Genomic DNA, 20422 nt, shown 5'->3' on the forward strand with positions numbered 1-20422 from the left:
TTTTTTTGTTTCTGAGGAAATGTCAGTAAGTGTCCGTTTTTCTAGAATAATCGGAATGGTTTGGGGTATGTTATTTGCAGATTCCCACCAGAAATCGGAGACCCTACTTGATAGCGATTTTCATGCCATGGTCTTGATGGATACGAAGTTTCGTAACATAACACACATTGCAGAAACAGTGTGTAGCAAATCTACACACATACCGGCCAATGGGGAACAACGCACACTTTGGAGGGGAGGAAAATGTCCTCAAAGGTTGGAGGGGGAAGGGAAGTCAGCCAGTCCATTCTTTCTCTGGCGGAGAGGTAGGTATGCCATTGCACTAGCTCCATAGTCTAATATTGTCGCCCACCTCAAATGCATTCCAATTGATGCAGTCAATATTTAGTAGGGGGGGGGGAGTCCGTCCACCTAAACTTCAGTTGTCCTCACATATATTGTTCTTCATTTTACTTCCAGGGCTTCTAAAGCAGATTGATGCAGGTGGAGCCCAGTTTATCTCTGGTGCGAACATGAATGATGACATTTTTTGCCTTCACGACCAAGAAACAGTGTCAACCAATGATAGGTCGACTCTTCCCTGGTCCCAGATTGAAGGGAAGCTGAAGTACTACAGCTGTGGCCCTCTGGGCTGCTAGGGAGTGAACTCTGTTGATGACATCTATTACCGATCTTCCGTAACATCAAGTTCCTGCAGTGGTTCCAGTTGGCAGCAAGTGGAAGGCAAGCTTTCCATGATTGAAGTGGGCAGTGATGGCTCTGTGTACGGTGTGAACAACTTGGGGGATGCATATCGCAGGTACTACATGAACCAACTAACAATGAAATGTTTTTGTGATACATGTTCTCCCCAAAAAGATCTAACTTCAAGTGTTTACTCTTGAGATTGTGCCTTTGAAAGCTGTAAGCCCAGTGCAGTGCTTTATGGCTCACTGCAGCAGTACTCAGACTTCACTTCTGTGTGTATTCTGCAGTGCAATACTGGGCTCAGTCCCAGTGCAGACACTGCAAGAAAGGTGGCAGGCGCAGGTCAATTAGTTTGGAATTATAGCATTAATTGGCAGTGCTGATTTGAGTACAAACCGCTCTTGAATCTTTTCCAGTAAATGCCCAATACAGTAGTTTAGCAGCACATAAATGTCATGGAAACCTCAGATCTCCTGAGACTTTCATGGCTACCACACTTCTCCATGAGACTTCCCTGGGTACTTATGGGTGCTCTGCAGGGAATAGGCATCCTGTCTCTGTGGCACACACCTTTCTACACATTTTCATATTCTCATAAATGATTGTAACAAGAGAAGTGAGTGTTGTGTGGAATCCTCTTTATGTCATTGCTCTCGTGTTAGTAGTATTCTATGTTGCTAGGTCACAAATTAGAATGTGTATTGGGGCATTGTGTATGCTGCGCTGACCGGTGCTGGAGGTGCTCTTTCATCCGCACTGGTGGGTTTTTATACGTTTATTTCTCAATAAACATCTTTCTACTTATCACCGCCTGAGACCCATCTTTACATTGGCGACGACTGGGATCACCCACCGTGAAGGAAGGACTGAGATATTCCTCTGCACGTCTTCTACTTGTGGGAATTATTATTTTTTTTTTATTCCCTTCTTCTGCTATTTTCCCTACATGAACTTGTTCCGATGTACCTGAACACTACCTAGCAAATTGCCGCTGTCGGGTAACTGTTTGTTAGAGAGGCCGCGCCCCACTAACGTAGGAGTCGCTGAGCATTCGAACTTCCCGTCAGCTGAGGCAAGGACAAGGCGTGACTGGGGAGGTAGGCGGAGTCGGACGTAGACCGCACGGCTGGGCTCGGTGAGCAAGGCTGCGGCGCGTTGAGCGGGTGAGCGAGGGAGCTGGTCCCTGTCCCTTTGGGACGCCGGTAGCTGAGACCTTGGAGGCGCACCGGTGGGAGTAGCAGCGGCAGCCGAGAGAGTCCCGGTAAGTCGGCGGAACCGGGGGTTTGGTTGGGGAGGCCTTGAGGGCCTCGCTACCGAAGGTGGAGGTGTGTTGGGAGCTTCAGCAGGTTGGCTGGTGCGATGGGAAAACCTTGCCATAATCCCCCCCCCCCCCGGAGTCACACGGCGTCGCGGCGTGCTGCTCTTTGCAGCACATTTAGATCCTGCCCAGCTCTCCCGGCATTCTCCAGTGCCCGCTTCCACAAGCTAGCTCCCCTGCTAGCTCCCCTGCTCCCCTGTTATGCTCTTACAAAGTTTGCCTTATAAGTTTGCCTTGCCTTGCCTTGTTGCCTTTTTGCAATTTTTTGCATCTGTGGTCCGTCCATTCTCCCCTGCTGTACCCATCAATTTGCCTAGCGGCCTAGTTGCGGGCGTGCGGGGGCGAGGCAACCCTGTCCAGCTCTGGGGCTGCTCCTCCCGCTCTCTTTCCCCCCCCTGTGAGGCCGCCGTCGCGTCCAACGCTCTTGCAGCCTATTGTGGCCACTGGCTGGTGAGTTCTACTGTCAGCCTCACTATCAGTGTGACCCCTCTTGAGGGGAATAACACAGAGGTGAGGCCTGGCCTAGTCTCCCGGTCTCTCGCCTGAGCGGTGCGGTGAGCGGGCGGCCGTGGGTCGGTCGATAGGGTTATATAAATGAGCGGGGGGTGCCACGAGTAAGGCTCCAATACAAGCCTGCGCAATTTCATCGAAGTGTCAAAAGCGTATTTCACCTTCGAGATTATCTCCTTCGCTCCTCATCCGATGCATTCCTGTCTAGTAGTTTAGGTAAACATTCCCCCAGCTACCGTGCAAAGGGCCAGGCCTCGCTGCCCTCATGCAAGTAATTCATAGCCCCGTTACCATGGAATATTCCTGCTCCCTCGCATCTAGTGTAGACACTTAGACGCTTGTACACGCACTAACAGTCAGTATAGTCAGTATAGAATAAGATTCTATCCTAAGAGACCTCTCTTTTTGGATAACACTGTTCTTTAAACATAGGATATTAGATATGATTTGGGATTAGGTTGACATAACCCCAGACTTCTGTCTCCACATGTAGAGCTAAATGTCAAGTCCCTTTCACCCTCTAGTTGCACGTCAATCACACGTCATGCGGCTGCGTGCGCATCTCTGCCAACTATTTCTGCTGACATTGCAGGATTCTCTTATGGATCCACCCACATATTACATCATGTATGATGACGTTTATTAAATTACGCCCTCTATTAGCTACGTATGCACCTTTTATCAGCTGTTACGCCTCTTGCATCTGTTTTACTGTAATGTATTTTCTATAAAACTACCTATCTGTCAATAATATATGTTCCTTCCTTCCTGAACTTTCGTGGTGATGGAATAGAAGGCCCATAATTCGAATTGTGTTCCTTTGTATAGGAATAAAGCCTTTTTAAACGCTCTAATACCACGGATTCTGCCTCTCATTTTACTGAGTTATTCTCGATAGATTTTACCGCATAAAAAATAGTACCGGTAACGAAATATTTACCACATAAATTGGCGCCCGAACAGGGACACTTTCTCATCTCACGCGCCGGCGGTGCGTTGCAGGCCCGGTCTCCTGCCACAGCTGAACGGACAACAAAAACGCGTATCTGCAGGATTTCCTGTGTCTCCTTCCGGCCAAGCGGGGACGACTGAGGCTGCGATCAACACCCAGACGAGGCGGTGAGAAGTGCGAAGTATCCCGACCAGAGCCTAGCTGAGAGAGCAAGATCCGAGGTATACAGAGACCCGCCAGGTTCCGAAGTTCCGAGTCCAGTCGAGTCGAATCCAGTCCGGTCCAGTTTCAAGTTCCGTTCCGAGGCCTTCCGTTCCGAGCTACCCGGTGAGTACCATTACCGGGGAGGCATTTAACGTGCACATAGTCTGTGCCGGTCAAGACGGGTTTGGGTACACAAATCCGGTCTGCACTGTTTTAGCAGTGTATCTGTACTGTTTAGCAGTATATATAGTAATATAGTATGTATAAATAAATATTATCCAGTGTCAGTATAATGTCAGTAACTAGTTTCTTATTAGTTATCATTGTTCGTAAAACTGTTAAGCGTTAAATGTTTTCAATACGTTCTATATATTGTGGTATGAATGACTGTTCATTATTGTGTTTTCTCGTATAAAGTGTGTTCTAGAAACAAGATCTAAAAATGCCGCTCTTTTCGAAACTAAGACAGATCAAAACTAGAAAAGGTGTACTCGAAGAAGCTGTTCCCATTCCACCTAGGGATACTCCAGGATACTTTATGTATCATAGGCATGGCCTAGATGCCGTATTATTTCTTGATTTATGGGTAGATTACACCAAAGAATTACCAGAGAGTCAGAGATGGCCCGCAGCGGGGACCTGGGATGCAGATTGCATCATGAGAGTAGAAGAAGAATTATGGAAAAAGAAAGCCAGACAGTCACAGAAAGATGCCATTGAATTATGGCGTAAAGAATCATATAGACGTACAGAAAAAGCACACCGACAGGAAGAAAAAAGTAAGGAGAATTCAAATAAAGTCCGAGAAAATCTATTACTTGAGGAAGGTACTCGAGTAAAATCAGAACAAGTAGATAGACAAAGAAACGCCCTTATGAAGGGTATGTATCCACTTCTGGCCGAAGGGTTACCTAAGGCTACTCCGGAAATACCAAAAGACTTGCCAACTCCATTGTTTCCAATAAAAGCACATCCCAAGGGACATCCCAGAACCGCAGAAGATGTTTTCCTTTCCCGCTATTTAGATGACGCAGCTCCCGAGTATGCTAATACCGCATCACATAGACTGCTTGCCGATGATGCTCATCGCCAAGAACATTCGTCTGTACCTCCGCAACAACACGCTTCGACACACATTCCGACAAGCACATCTGTTTCTACAGTTTTTCCCACAACGACGGTTGCTGTCTCACCCTCAACAAATCCTTTCACGTCCAGCACCCCAGACGGTGCTACAGGAGGTACGACAGACATTTTTTCTACGCCACCCAGAGGAAATAAATTTTCCCTTAGAGATTTAGCCCTCCAACGTACGCCCAAACTAGCCACTCCCGACATGCTTAAGGAACTTCTAGTAGATTGTAGATATGATCCTGTGCCCGGTAAACGGGACGAAATGCTGCTGTCATCATTACGTATTAGACGAGCTGCCATATATTTAACGAAGTTACCAGGAATGAATACACATTTAGAAAATATATATCACTTTGTCCAGTCAGGGCGAGGTCCTGAAAGTATTAGCAGAGCCATGGAGTACCAGAAAGCGGAGGTACAGGGACAACTGTTACGTTTCCTCATAAACTGTGTAATTAGAAATCAAGACCGGCCTGGGGTAAATCCGGAAGAAATGCAAACACTTGTCACTTGGGGTCGGAATATATCAGAGGGAAGACATGATAAACAGTTATGTATAGTAGCTATGTACCGAAAAATCCGCAAAGAAGTAGAACGAATACACGAAGAAAGATTAGAGGTAGACACCGCTGACCTAAACAGAGGGGAGGAGGAGCAAGAATCAGACCAAGTAGATACAATAGCTTATGTAGGTAAAGGAAGACCCCATAATAATACCAGAGGTTTTAACAACCCAATACGTCCAATACGTCCAGAATGTAATAGACATCTTCCAAACCCTGTGCTAAATGCAAAATCCCCTGAACACTTATTCCAAGCCGCTGATAAATTACTCCGAGATCGAAGGGGGTACCACGTGCTTGATTCCATGGACGAACAAGAATTAGCCAGGTCAGCAGTACAATGGGCTGACAGTCCCGGCGAATACAATGACGATGTACTTGCACACACGTTTCTGAATCTAGACCCATATGAACAGTGTTTAGCTAGTATATACATGATTCAACACCTCCTTATATTATATAAAAACCAACACTCCGATCCAGGACCCTTACCTGACATATTGACAGAACTACTCACCAACATATGGAGAGGATCAGGTACTGATTTGATTAAGGAAATACTAGAATCCCGAAACCAATATTTAAATTTCGTATGCCCAGAACACGTTCCAGTTCCCATTATGGGAAGAAAAATGTATCACATAGATAGACAGAACCCGTTACGCGAAGTGCACCCGATCAGAGGTGCCGACGATAATTTCACACGCGTGTTTGTGTACACGCCTATAACTAAACTGGAATTATTAGAAATGAAGAAAGTAGTACCCAGTCATGACAAAGATCCAGCAGGTTTCCACCGTGAGATAAAAGACATGTTACTCATGGGAGAGTATACCTACCCCGACATTATGAAAATATTGAAAGTACTATTACCTGCAGGTGTTTATGAGAAACTCAAAGAAAAGGAATGGGAGGTGGGAGACCAAAAGATAGATTGGACAGCATTAGAAAACGAAGAAAAGGCCCGAGCTGCAGGAGCAGGGCTTGGGGATAAGACTACAGCATTAGCAGGATTACTAATACAGGTACTGCCACGTTTACTAACTACGAAAAAGGAAGACTGGGGTGCAATCTCAGCCTGTAAACAAAAACCAGATGAAGACACTAGTGATTTCTATTCCCGATTTGAAAAATGTTTTAGTATAAATAGTGGCATAAAAGCCAGTAGTGAGTCATATCCACATCTGTTTGTGACAAAATTAGTTGAAAATTCTCTGCTACAAGTCAAGAATAGAGTATTGAAATTCGAAAGTACCTGGCAAGGTAATACCCCATCACAGATGCTACAGATGTTACAATATCATCACAATAGAATTAGAGAAGAACAAGAACACGAACAAAGACGTATGAAAGATACAAAAATGAAAATGCTTGTTGCACAATCAGTTCCAGCCGATAGTCACCAAAAGGGTGATTCCGCAAGTCCTGCAAAAGGGACATGCAACTATTGTAAACAACCAGGTCATTATATACACGATTGTCCAGTCCTGAAACATAATATAGCCACAGGTAGAACACATGAGAGACCACGTCCACCTAGACAGGATCAGAATCAACAACAAATACCTCAGAATGCACAACCTAGGTTAGCTCCGCAACAATTAGCTCCGCAACAGGCAGCTCCACAACAGATCGTAGCACCACCACAAGCGCAGCCTGTCGCTGCAACTCAAGCAACAACACAACAAATGTATCAGTATGCACAAACAGATTATCCCGATTATCAGCGATACTCATGAGATAGCCTAGAGAGGGAAGTTGGCTTACCCCTTATAGAGGTTCCTGTAGACCAAGAGGGACCTTATGTACATAGTGAACTATTAGGGGAAGACAGAAAGTTTTTACTTGATACAGGGGCAAGCAGAACAACTATAAGAAGTAGTGAAGTTCCAGGGGCACCCCTCTCAGGCTCACAGAATATTTCCCTTGGATTCTCAGGAAAACCTATAATTAATGACGTAACACAACCTCTTGCACTCACAGTAGGTCCATTGACACGTACAACAGATTTATTGCTTACTAAATCATGTCCAGAAAACTTGTTAGGTATAAAAACATTGAAAGCTCTAGGAGCCATAATATGTTGTTCTCCGGAAGGAGTACGACTATTTTTACGTGACTTTAAAGGTCACTACGTGTCCAGAGACATGGATCACCGACTGCAGAATTTACCTACACATTTATGGGCACAAGGCCCCACTGATGTTGGTTGCATGAACATTACACCATATCGAGTTACACTGAAATCAGGAATAGTACTACCACGAATACGACAATACAAGTTACCACCAGATGCTGTAGTGGCTTTACTGCAAATCATTGACGAGCTCATTGCACAAGGAGTGGTTGTCGAAACAGACTCCAATGTATGTAATTCTCCGATAATCCCGATTCTTAAAAGAACGGATCCAAAAGCTCCACCAGTATATAGATTAGTTATTGATCTGCGCGAATTAAATAAATGTATTGTGCCACAATACCCCGTGGTCCCAGATATATCCTCATTACTCACAGCTATTGACTCAGAAGCAACGTTTTTCACTGTAATTGATCTCAAGAATGCTTTCTTTAGTGTCCCAATAGATCCAGAAAGTCAATATTTGTTCGGTTTTAGTTTAAATGGACGAAGTTTTAAATTCACACGCGCACCTCAAGGATTTACAGAAAGCCCCAGCATCTATAGCCAAGCACTGAAACGAGAACTTGACAGTATCCACATGCCAGTTAACACTGCCTTGCTTCAATATGTCGATGATCTGCTGATCACCGCCCGAAGCGAACATGAATGTGAAACCGCGTCACTTACGGTTCTAAAATTTCTGGCCGACAAGGGGCACAAGGTGTCCCCTTCTAAGCTGCAATTCTGTGTCCAGCGAGTTGTTTACCTTGGGCACTCGCTGTCCAAGGAGGGAAGGCAGCTTACATCCGACCGCATCCAGTTAATCGCTAACATGTCACCACCCAAGACACAAAAGGAGGTGCGGGCTTTTATAGGCCTCACTTCATACTGTAGGCAGTGGATCCCTCAATATGCATTTCTAGCAAAACCACTCATCCAGTTGACAACGCAGGAGGCAGCCACATCGACTGTCCTCCCTTGGACTCCAGAACATACACACGCCTTTGAAAGCTTAAAGAAAGCTTTATGCCAAGCACCTGTCCTAGCAACACCATGTTACAGTAAACAGTTTACACTCTTTGTTACAGAACGCGAAGGTACTGCCTTGTCAGTACTCACTCAGGAACAAGCAGGATCACACAAACCTTGTGCTTATTTCTCTAGTACATTAGATCCAGTAGCTCAGGCACTTCCTGCGTGCCTGAAATCAGTGGCAGCAACAGCTTTAGCAATCAGACAAAGCGATGCCATAGTGTTGGGACATCAATTGACAGTACAAGTACCACACGCAGTAGAGGTTCTCTTGAACCGCACACAAACACAACACTTGACTATAGCGAGACTCACCGGTTACGAATTAACATTGTTTCAGCCACACATAGAAATCAGACGTTGTAATACGTTAAATCCTGCCACACTGTTACCAGTGAGCGGAACAGATCCATTGGCACATGACTGTGTCGAAGTCATTACTATCACGACGAAACCCAGACAAGACTTGACAGACATCCCTTTGTCAGATCCGGACTTGACATTGTATGTAGATGGGTCATGTATGAGAACAAATACAGGAGAGCTAGTGGCCGCTTACGCAGTCACAACAGACACTGAAGTCATTGAAACACATTGTATTAACACTTTGTCAGCTCAAGCAGCAGAGCTCACCGCTCTGACACAAGCCTGTATTCAAGCCAAAAATAAAAAAGTCAACATATACACAGATTCACGTTATGCCTTTGGAGTTGTCCATGACTTCGGCGTGTTGTGGCGAGAGAGAGGTTATTTAACTTCTCACGGTGCCCACATTCAACACGGACCCCTCATTCAAGCTCTATTAGATGCGATTCATCTACCTACTGCAATATCGATTATGAAATGCAAAGCCCACACAAAAGTTACCGATATCATTTCTCAGGGTAATGACCTAGCTGACAGAACAGCTAAACAGACTGCTCAGAATCAGACTCACACAACTGACATGACAAAGACAATAGTTCCGACACCAACACATTGCATGACAGTTAAGGATCCCGCCCTTGATGTAATTGACATACAGACACACGCTACACCAGAAGAAATAAAGAAATGGACTGAATTAGGAGGGATCCAAACAGATCAGGGATGGATGACGAAGGAAAAATCTGTATGGTTTCTTCCCGACTCTATGGTCCAAATCATCATTAACACTATACATAGTCCAGCGCACCTAGGAGAAAAAGCTATGCTAGACAGCATTCAACACATTTGGTTTAACAAACACTTGCGAGCCGCAGCTAAACAAAAAGTTCGTACCTGTATGATATGTTGTCAGTTTAATCCAGGTAAAAGCATCCCCGTAGAACAGGGTGGATTCCAAACTCCCGATCACCCTTTTGAAGTCCTCCAGATGGATTATATCCAGATGGAACGATGTCGAGGATTCAAATATGTTCTCGTAGTTGTCTGTGCTCTTTCCCGTTGGACAGAAGCATATCCGGTTTCAGATTACACTGCCCCGACTACTGCCAAACAGTTAGTTTGAGAATTCTTCCCACGGTACGGTTTACCACGTGTTGTCTACTCAGATAACGGCCAGCCGTTCTCATCCGAACTAATGAAACACGTTTCCCTTCTATTAGGTTATCAATGGAAATTTCACTGTGTCCGACATCCCGAGGCAGCAGGACTCGTAGAACGCCATAATCAAACTCTGAAAATTAGATTGTCCAAAATATGTAGAGAGAAAGGAGTCGATTGAATAATAGCCTTACCAGTTGCGCTCTTTTACATGAGAATGGTAGCACATTCTCGAACAGGGCTATCCCCGTATGAGGTGATCTTCGGTAGACCACCAAATATGTGGGGGACGCCTATACCTCGCAAAATAACTGACGTTGACTGTAATATGCTGACAGATTACCTGGCTTCCTTGATGTCTGCACTACAATCTTGTCGTTCACAGGTATCCGCAGCTTTTCCCGATAATACTGAGGTGAAGCCCCATGACGTGGTTCCTGGGGATCTGGTGCTGGTCAGGAACTTTGACCGGAAGACCCAACTGGATCCTAGGTGGAAGTCACCGAAGTTAGTTTTACTCACCACAAGGACAGCCGTGAAAATCGAAGGAAGAAAAGGATGGTTGCACTCGAGTCATATCAAGAAATTTTATGGACTACCATCCAATATAGAGACTAAACCCTGTATTTCCTCAAAAACAGACTCAAAGCTCCCTTTGGTTGAGCAATCGAACTCAGAACTATATAAATTAAAATTGAGGTCCAGTAAGTCAGACAATTTGATTGTTTAAGTCCTCTCCAAGGTGAATCGGTTGAATTTGTCTTTGACATGTATCCTCTGGACCGGAATAGAGAAAGAAATAATCAAATGCTGCTCAAGAAGCAAGCGTATTGTAAATCATTTCGTAGTCATTGTACAGTAACATTATTAATTTTGTTTTTTCTAAGTCTTTTGATCATCATTGTCAGCATCCTATTGCACATGTATTACCCTATTCCTAAGCATGCTTATAATATAACTGCAGAACATTCTTTTAGTGAATTACCTCCACATGAGTTGTCATATAGATTTGCGCTGCGCAACAACACTTTTATTAGTATGAAACAATCGCAATGGAGCGCACACCGCTAGCCCCTCCTCCGGGTCGCCCCAAGGGAAGCTGGTACATGAAGTTCTTGGGTGGTTCACCCCAGTGGGTGCAAGTAAGTACTTGTTGGACTGATGATCTCTAGACCCGATACATGTCCCGGGTTTATAAGTATCGCCCGAGACATGGCTCGGGTTTCGGGATAACTTCCCTCATCAGTAGAGAAAATAGTCAGGGGTGGAAGAGAGGGCCGCCAAGCAACCGTCAAAGGCCTCAGTGCCCGCACAGGCACGCAGGTGCGTCGTCCAGGAGCTCGTCAGCTCAAAGCTCGAGGGAGCCATTTTTAGAAACAATCGCAATGGAGCGCACACCGCTAGCCCCTCCTCCGGGTCGCCCCAAGGGAAGCTGGTACATGAAGTTCTTGGGTGGTTCACCCCAGTGGGTGCAAGTAAGTACTTGTTGGACTGATGATCTCTAGACCCGATACATGTCCCGGGTTTATAAGTATCGCCCGAGACATGGCTCGGGTTTCGGGATAACTTCCCTCATCAGTAGAGAAAATAGTCAGGGGTGGAAGAGAGGGCCGCCAAGCAACCGTCAAAGGCCTCAGTGCCCGCACAGGCACGCAGGTGCGTCGTCCAGGAGCTCGTCAGCTCAAAGCTCGAGGGAGCCATTTTTAGAAACAATCGCAATGGAGCGCACACCGCTAGCCCCTCCTCCGGGTCGCCCCAAGGGAAGCTGGTACATGAAGTTCTTGGGTGGTTCACCCCAGTGGGTGCAAGTAAGTACTTGTTGGACTGATGATCTCTAGACCCGATACATGTCCCGGGTTTATAAGTATCGCCCGAGACATGGCTCGGGTTTCGGGATAACTTCCCTCATCAGTAGAGAAAATAGTCAGGGGTGGAAGAGAGGGCCGCCAAGCAACCGTCAAAGGCCTCAGTGCCCGCACAGGCACGCAGGTGCGTCGTCCAGGAGCTCGTCAGCTCAAAGCTCGAGGGAGCCATTTTTAGAAACAATCGCAATGGAGCGCACACCGCTAGCCCCTCCTCCGGGTCGCCCCAAGGGAAGCTGGTACATGAAGTTCTTGGGTGGTTCACCCCAGTGGGTGCAAGTAAGTACTTGTTGGACTGATGATCTCTAGACCCGATACATGTCCCGGGTTTATAAGTATCGCCCGAGACATGGCTCGGGTTTCGGGATAACTTCCCTCATCAGTAGAGAAAATAGTCAGGGGTGGAAGAGAGGGCCGCCAAGCAACCGTCAAAGGCCTCAGTGCCCGCACAGGCACGCAGGTGCGTCGTCCAGGAGCTCGTCAGCTCAAAGCTCGAGGGAGCCATTTTTAGAAACAATCGCAATGGAGCGCACACCGCTAGCCCCTCCTCCGGGTCGCCCCAAGGGAAGCTGGTACATGAAGTTCTTGGGTGGTTCACCCCAGTGGGTGCAAGTAAGTACTTGTTGGACTGATGATCTCTAGACCCGATACATGTCCCGGGTTTATAAGTATCGCCCGAGACATGGCTCGGGTTTCGGGATAACTTCCCTCATCAGTAGAGAAAATAGTCAGGGGTGGAAGAGAGGGCCGCCAAGCAACCGTCAAAGGCCTCAGTGCCCGCACAGGCACGCAGGTGCGTCGTCCAGGAGCTCGTCAGCTCAAAGCTCGAGGGAGCCATTTTTAGAAACAATCGCAATGGAGCGCACACCGCTAGCCCCTCCTCCGGGTCGCCCCAAGGGAAGCTGGTACATGAAGTTCTTGGGTGGTTCACCCCAGTGGGTGCAAGTAAGTACTTGTTGGACTGATGATCTCTAGACCCGATACATGTCCCGGGTTTATAAGTATCGCCCGAGACATGGCTCGGGTTTCGGGATAACTTCCCTCATCAGTAGAGAAAATAGTCAGGGGTGGAAGAGAGGGCCGCCAAGCAACCGTCAAAGGCCTCAGTGCCCGCACAGGCACGCAGGTGCGTTGTCCAGGAGCTCGTCAGCTCAAAGCTCGAGGGAGCCATTTTTAGAAACAATCGCAATGGAGCGCACACCGCTAGCCCCTCCTCCGGGTCGCCCCAAGGGAAGCTGGTACATGAAGTTCTTGGGTGGTTCACCCCAGTGGGTGCAAGTAAGTACTTGTTGGACTGATGATCTCTAGACCCGATACATGTCCCGGGTTTATAAGTATCGCCTGAGACATGGCTCGGGTTTCGGGATAACTTCCCTCATCAGTAGAGAAAATAGTCAGGGGTGGAAGAGAGGGCCGCCAAGCAACCGTCAAAGGCCTCAGTGCCCGCACAGGCACGCAGGTGCGTCGTCCAGGAGCTCGTCAGCTCAAAGCTCGAGGGAGCCATTTTTAGAAACAATCGCAATGGAGCGCACACCGCTAGCCCCTCCTCCGGGTCGCCCCAAGGGAAGCTGGTACATGAAGTTCTTGGGTGGTTCACCCCAGTGGGTGCAAGTAAGTACTTGTTGGACTGATGATCTCTAGACCCGATACATGTCCCGGGTTTATAAGTATCGCCCGAGACATGGCTCGGGTTTCGGGATAACTTCCCTCATCAGTAGAGAAAATAGTCAGGGGTGGAAGAGAGGGCCGCCAAGCAACCGTCAAAGGCCTCAGTGCCCGCACAGGCACGCAGGTGCGTCGTCCAGGAGCTCGTCAGCTCAAAGCTCGAGGGAGCCATTTTTAGAAACAATCGCAATGGAGCGCACACCGCTAGCCCCTCCTCCGGGTCGCCCCAAGGGAAGCTGGTACATGAAGTTCTTGGGTGGTTCACCCCAGTGGGTGCAAGTAAGTACTTGTTGGACTGATGATCTCTAGACCCGATACATGTCCCGGGTTTATAAGTATCGCCCGAGACATGGCTCGGGTTTCGGGATAACTTCCCTCATCAGTAGAGAAAATAGTCAGGGGTGGAAGAGAGGGCCGCCAAGCAACCGTCAAAGGCCTCAGTGCCCGCACAGGCACGCAGGTGCGTCGTCCAGGAGCTCGTCAGCTCAAAGCTCGAGGGAGCCATTTTTAGAAACAATCGCAATGGAGCGCACACCGCTAGCCCCTCCTCCGGGTCGCCCCAAGGGAAGCTGGTACATGAAGTTCTTGGGTGGTTCACCCCAGTGGGTGCAAGTAAGTACTTGTTGGACTGATGATCTCTAGACCCGATACATGTCCCGGGTTTATAAGTATCGCCCGAGACATGGCTCGGGTTTCGGGATAACTTCCCTCATCAGTAGAGAAAATAGTCAGGGGTGGAAGAGAGGGCCGCCAAGCAACCGTCAAAGGCCTCAGTGCCCGCACAGGCACGCAGGTGCGTCGTCCAGGAGCTCGTCAGCTCAAAGCTCGAGGGAGCCATTTTTAGAAACAATCGCAATGGAGCGCACACCGCTAGCCCCTCCTCCGGGTCGCCCCAAGGGAAGCTGGTACATGAAGTTCTTGGGTGGTTCACCCCAGTGGGTGCAAGTAAGTACTTGTTGGACTGATGATCTCTAGACCCGATACATGTCCCGGGTTTATAAGTATCGCCCGAGACATGGCTCGGGTTTCGGGATAACTTCCCTCATCAGTAGAGAAAATAGTCAGGGGTGGAAGAGAGGGCCGCCAAGCAACCGTCAAAGGCCTCAGTGCCCGCACAGGCACGCAGGTGCGTCGTCCAGGAGCTCGTCAGCTCAAAGCTCGAGGGAGCCATTTTTAGAAACAATCGCAATGGAGCGCACACCGCTAGCCCCTCCTCCGGGTCGCCCCAAGGGAAGCTGGTACATGAAGTTCTTGGGTGGTTCACCCCAGTGGGTGCAAGTAAGTACTTGTTGGACTGATGATCTCTAGACCCGATACATGTCCCGGGTTTATAAGTATCGCCCGAGACATGGCTCGGGTTTCGGGATAACTTCCCTCATCAGTAGAGAAAATAGTCAGGGGTGGAAGAGAGGGCCGCCAAGCAACCGTCAAAGGCCTCAGTGCCCGCACAGGCACGCAGGTGCGTCGTCCAGGAGCTCGTCAGCTCAAAGCTCGAGGGAGCCATTTTTAGAAACAATCGCAATGGAGCGCACACCGCTAGCCCCTCCTCCGGGTCGCCCCAAGGGAAGCTGGTACATGAAGTTCTTGGGTGGTTCACCCCAGAAGACCAGACCTGATAACGATTTTAGCAGCTTACACAGCAACCCCACACATTTTCCTACTCCCTGCTGACGAGAGGCAACTACCTCGAAACACGTGTCCAGGGATGGCACACGCCACGCATACTTGCATTCACACTCGAGCATAGGTGTATCCGCCGACGCTGACCTTCAGGGACCATTTTCATTGGGGGAACACGACTGGTAGGTGTAGCAGTGTGCGACCAATCTGGTTTAACTTTATATTCAGGCTCCCTTGAGCCGGTGGAGTCGACGGACTCATGGTTACGCACCTGCGCGCTACGAGAGGTACTAGACCTGATAACGATTTTAGCAGCTTACACAGCAACCCCACACATTTTCCTACTCCCTGCTGACGAGAGGCAACTACCTCGAAACACGTGTCCAGGGATGGCACACGCCACGCATACTTGCATTCACACTCGAGCATAGGTGTATCCGCCGACGCTGACCTTCAGGGACCATTTTCATTGGGGGAACACGACTGGTAGGTGTAGCAGTGTGCGACCAATCTGGTTTAACTTTATATTCAGGCTCCCTTGAGCCGGTGGAGTCGACGGACTCATGGTTACGCACCTGCGCGCTACGAGAGGTACTAGACCTGATAACGATTTTAGCAGCTTACACAGCAACCCCACACATTTTCCTACTCCCTGCTGACGAGAGGCAACTACCTCGAAACACGTGTCCAGGGATGGCACACGCCACGCATACTTGCATTCACACTCGAGCATAGGTGTATCCGCCGACGCTGACCTTCAGGGACCATTTTCATTGGGGGAACACGACTGGTAGGTGTAGCAGTGTGCGACCAATCTGGTTTAACTTTATATTCAGGCTCCCTTGAGCCGGTGGAGTCGACGGACTCATGGTTACGCACCTGCGCGCTACGAGAGGTACTAGACCTGATAACGATTTTAGCAGCTTACACAGCAACCCCACACATTTTCCTACTCCCTGCTGACGAGAGGCAACTACCTCGAAACACGTGTCCAGGGATGGCACACGCCACGCATACTTGCATTCACACTCGAGCATAGGTGTATCCGCCGACGCTGACCTTCAGGGACCATTTTCATTGGGGGAACACGACTGGTAGGTGTAGCAGTGTGCGACCAATCTGGTTTAACTTTATATTCAGGCTCCCTTGAGCCGGTGGAGTCGACGGACTCATGGTTACGCACCTGCGCGCTACGAGAGGTACTAGACCTGATAACGATTTTAGCAGCTTACACAGCAACCCCACACATTTTCCTACTCCCTGCTGACGAGAGGCAACTACCTCGAAACACGTGTCCAGGGATGGCACACGCCACGCATACTTGCATTCACACTCGAGCATAGGTGTATCCGCCGACGCTGACCTTCAGGGACCATTTTCATTGGGGGAACACGACTGGTAGGTGTAGCAGTGTGCGACCAATCTGGTTTAACTTTATATTCAGGCTCCCTTGAGCCGGTGGAGTCGACGGACTCATGGTTACGCACCTGCGCGCTACGAGAGGTACTAGACCTGATAACGATTTTAGCAGCTTACACAGCAACCCCACACATTTTCCTACTCCCTGCTGACGAGAGGCAACTACCTCGAAACACGTGTCCAGGGATGGCACACGCCACGCATACTTGCATTCACACTCGAGCATAGGTGTATCCGCCGACGCTGACCTTCAGGGACCATTTTCATTGGGGGAACACGACTGGTAGGTGTAGCAGTGTGCGACCAATCTGGTTTAACTTTATATTCAGGCTCCCTTGAGCCGGTGGAGTCGACGGACTCATGGTTACGCACCTGCGCGCTACGAGAGGTACTAGACCTGATAACGATTTTAGCAGCTTACACAGCAACCCCACACATTTTCCTACTCCCTGCTGACGAGAGGCAACTACCTCGAAACACGTGTCCAGGGATGGCACACGCCACGCATACTTGCATTCACACTCGAGCATAGGTGTATCCGCCGACGCTGACCTTCAGGGACCATTTTCATTGGGGGAACACGACTGGTAGGTGTAGCAGTGTGCGACCAATCTGGTTTAACTTTATATTCAGGCTCCCTTGAGCCGGTGGAGTCGACGGACTCATGGTTACGCACCTGCGCGCTACGAGTGGTACTAGACCTGATAACGATTTTAGCAGCTTACACAGCAACCCCACACATTTTCCTACTCCCTGCTGACGAGAGGCAACTACCTCGAAACACGTGTCCAGGGATGGCACACGCCACGCATACTTGCATTCACACTCGAGCATAGGTGTATCCGCCGACGCTGACCTTCAGGGACCATTTTCATTGGGGGAACACGACTGGTAGGTGTAGCAGTGTGCGACCAATCTGGTTTAACTTTATATTCAGGCTCCCTTGAGCCGGTGGAGTCGACGGACTCATGGTTACGCACCTGCGCGCTACGAGAGGTACTAGACCTGATAACGATTTTAGCAGCTTACACAGCAACCCCACACATTTTCCTACTCCCTGCTGACGAGAGGCAACTACCTCGAAACACGTGTCCAGGGATGGCACACGCCACGCATACTTGCATTCACACTCGAGCATAGGTGTATCCGCCGACGCTGACCTTCAGGGACCATTTTCATTGGGGGAACACGACTGGTAGGTGTAGCAGTGTGCGACCAATCTGGTTTAACTTTATATTCAGGCTCCCTTGAGCCGGTGGAGTCGACGGACTCATGGTTACGCACCTGCGCGCTACGAGAGGTACTAGACCTGATAACGATTTTAGCAGCTTACACAGCAACCCCACACATTTTCCTACTCCCTGCTGACGAGAGGCAACTACCTCGAAACACGTGTCCAGGGATGGCACACGCCACGCATACTTGCATTCACACTCGAGCATAGGTGTATCCGCCGACGCTGACCTTCAGGGACCATTTTCATTGGGGGAACACGACTGGTAGGTGTAGCAGTGTGCGACCAATCTGGTTTAACTTTATATTCAGGCTCCCTTGAGCCGGTGGAGTCGACGGACTCATGGTTACGCACCTGCGCGCTACGAGAGGTACTAGACCTGATAACGATTTTAGCAGCTTACACAGCAACCCCACACATTTTCCTACTCCCTGCTGACGAGAGGCAACTACCTCGAAACACGTGTCCAGGGATGGCACACGCCACGCATACTTGCATTCACACTCGAGCATAGGTGTATCCGCCGACGCTGACCTTCAGGGACCATTTTCATTGGGGGAACACGACTGGTAGGTGTAGCAGTGTGCGACCAATCTGGTTTAACTTTATATTCAGGCTCCCTTGAGCCGGTGGAGTCGACGGACTCATGGTTACGCACCTGCGCGCTACGAGAGGTACTAGACCTGATAACGATTTTAGCAGCTTACACAGCAACCCCACACATTTTCCTACTCCCTGCTGACGAGAGGCAACTACCTCGAAACACGTGTCCAGGGATGGCACACGCCACGCATACTTGCATTCACACTCGAGCATAGGTGTATCCGCCGACGCTGACCTTCAGGGACCATTTTCATTGGGGGAACACGACTGGTAGGTGTAGCAGTGTGCGACCAATCTGGTTTAACTTTATATTCAGGCTCCCTTGAGCCGGTGGAGTCGACGGACTCATGGTTACGCACCTGCGCGCTACGAGAGGTACTAGACCTGATAACGATTTTAGCAGCTTACACAGCAACCCCACACATTTTCCTACTCCCTGCTGACGAGAGGCAACTACCTCGAAACACGTGTCCAGGGATGGCACACGCCACGCATACTTGCATTCACACTCGAGCATAGGTGTATCCGCCGACGCTGACCTTCAGGGACCATTTTCATTGGGGGAACACGACTGGTAGGTGTAGCAGTGTGCGACCAATCTGGTTTAACTTTATATTCAGGCTCCCTTGAGCCGGTGGAGTCGACGGACTCATGGTTACGCACCTGCGCGCTACGAGAGGTACTAGACCTGATAACGATTTTAGCAGCTTACACAGCAACCCCACACATTTTCCTACTCCCTGCTGACGAGAGGCAACTACCTCGAAACACGTGTCCAGGGATGGCACACGCCACGCATACTTGCATTCACACTCGAGCATAGGTGTATCCGCCGACGCTGACCTTCAGGGACCATTTTCATTGGGGGAACACGACTGGTAGGTGTAGCAGTGTGCGACCAATCTGGTTTAACTTTATATTCAGGCTCCCTTGAGCCGGTGGAGTCGACGGACTCATGGTTACGCACCTGCGCGCTACGAGAGGTACTAGACCTGATAACGATTTTAGCAGCTTACACAGCAACCCCACACATTTTCCTACTCCCTGCTGACGAGAGGCAACTACCTCGAAACACGTGTCCAGGGATGGCACACGCCACGCATACTTGCATTCACACTCGAGCATAGGTGTATCCGCCGACGCTGACCTTCAGGGACCATTTTCATTGGGGGAACACGACTGGTAGGTGTAGCAGTGTGCGACCAATCTGGTTTAACTTTATATTCAGGCTCCCTTGAGCCGGTGGAGTCGACGGACTCATGGTTACGCACCTGCGCGCTACGAGAGGTACTAGACCTGATAACGATTTTAGCAGCTTACACAGCAACCCCACACATTTTCCTACTCCCTGCTGACGAGAGGCAACTACCTCGAAACACGTGTCCAGGGATGGCACACGCCACGCATACTTGCATTCACACTCGAGCATAGGTGTATCCGCCGACGCTGACCTTCAGGGACCATTTTCATTGGGGGAACACGACTGGTAGGTGTAGCAGTGTGCGACCAATCTGGTTTAACTTTATATTCAGGCTCCCTTGAGCCGGTGGAGTCGACGGACTCATGGTTACGCACCTGCGCGCTACGAGAGGTACTAGACCTGATAACGATTTTAGCAGCTTACACAGCAACCCCACACATTTTCCTACTCCCTGCTGACGAGAGGCAACTACCTCGAAACACGTGTCCAGGGATGGCACACGCCACGCATACTTGCATTCACACTCGAGCATAGGTGTATCCGCCGACGCTGACCTTCAGGGACCATTTTCATTGGGGGAACACGACTGGTAGGTGTAGCAGTGTGCGACCAATCTGGTTTAACTTTTATTAGTATGTTACATCATTCCCATCAAACCAGCAATGCCACAAATTGTTGGATATGTGGCCGACTCCCTCCCTATCAGAACTATAAGGGAGTCTTGCCCCTCTTTCCCTATCCGTTCACACACAATGGCTCCTGTGGAGCATGGTTT

General features: G+C 49.0%; 1 pseudogene; it reads left to right on the top strand.

Annotated features, from left to right (window-relative positions):
• Window positions 1-20422, top strand: part of LOC146866706 (fish-egg lectin-like) — a 166826-nt pseudogene that overhangs the window by 103543 nt on the left and 42861 nt on the right.

The sequence above is a fragment of the Triturus cristatus genome, chromosome 1_2 (assembly GCF_964204655.1).
Source record: "Triturus cristatus chromosome 1_2, aTriCri1.1, whole genome shotgun sequence".
Lineage (NCBI taxonomy): Eukaryota > Metazoa > Chordata > Amphibia > Caudata > Salamandridae > Triturus > Triturus cristatus.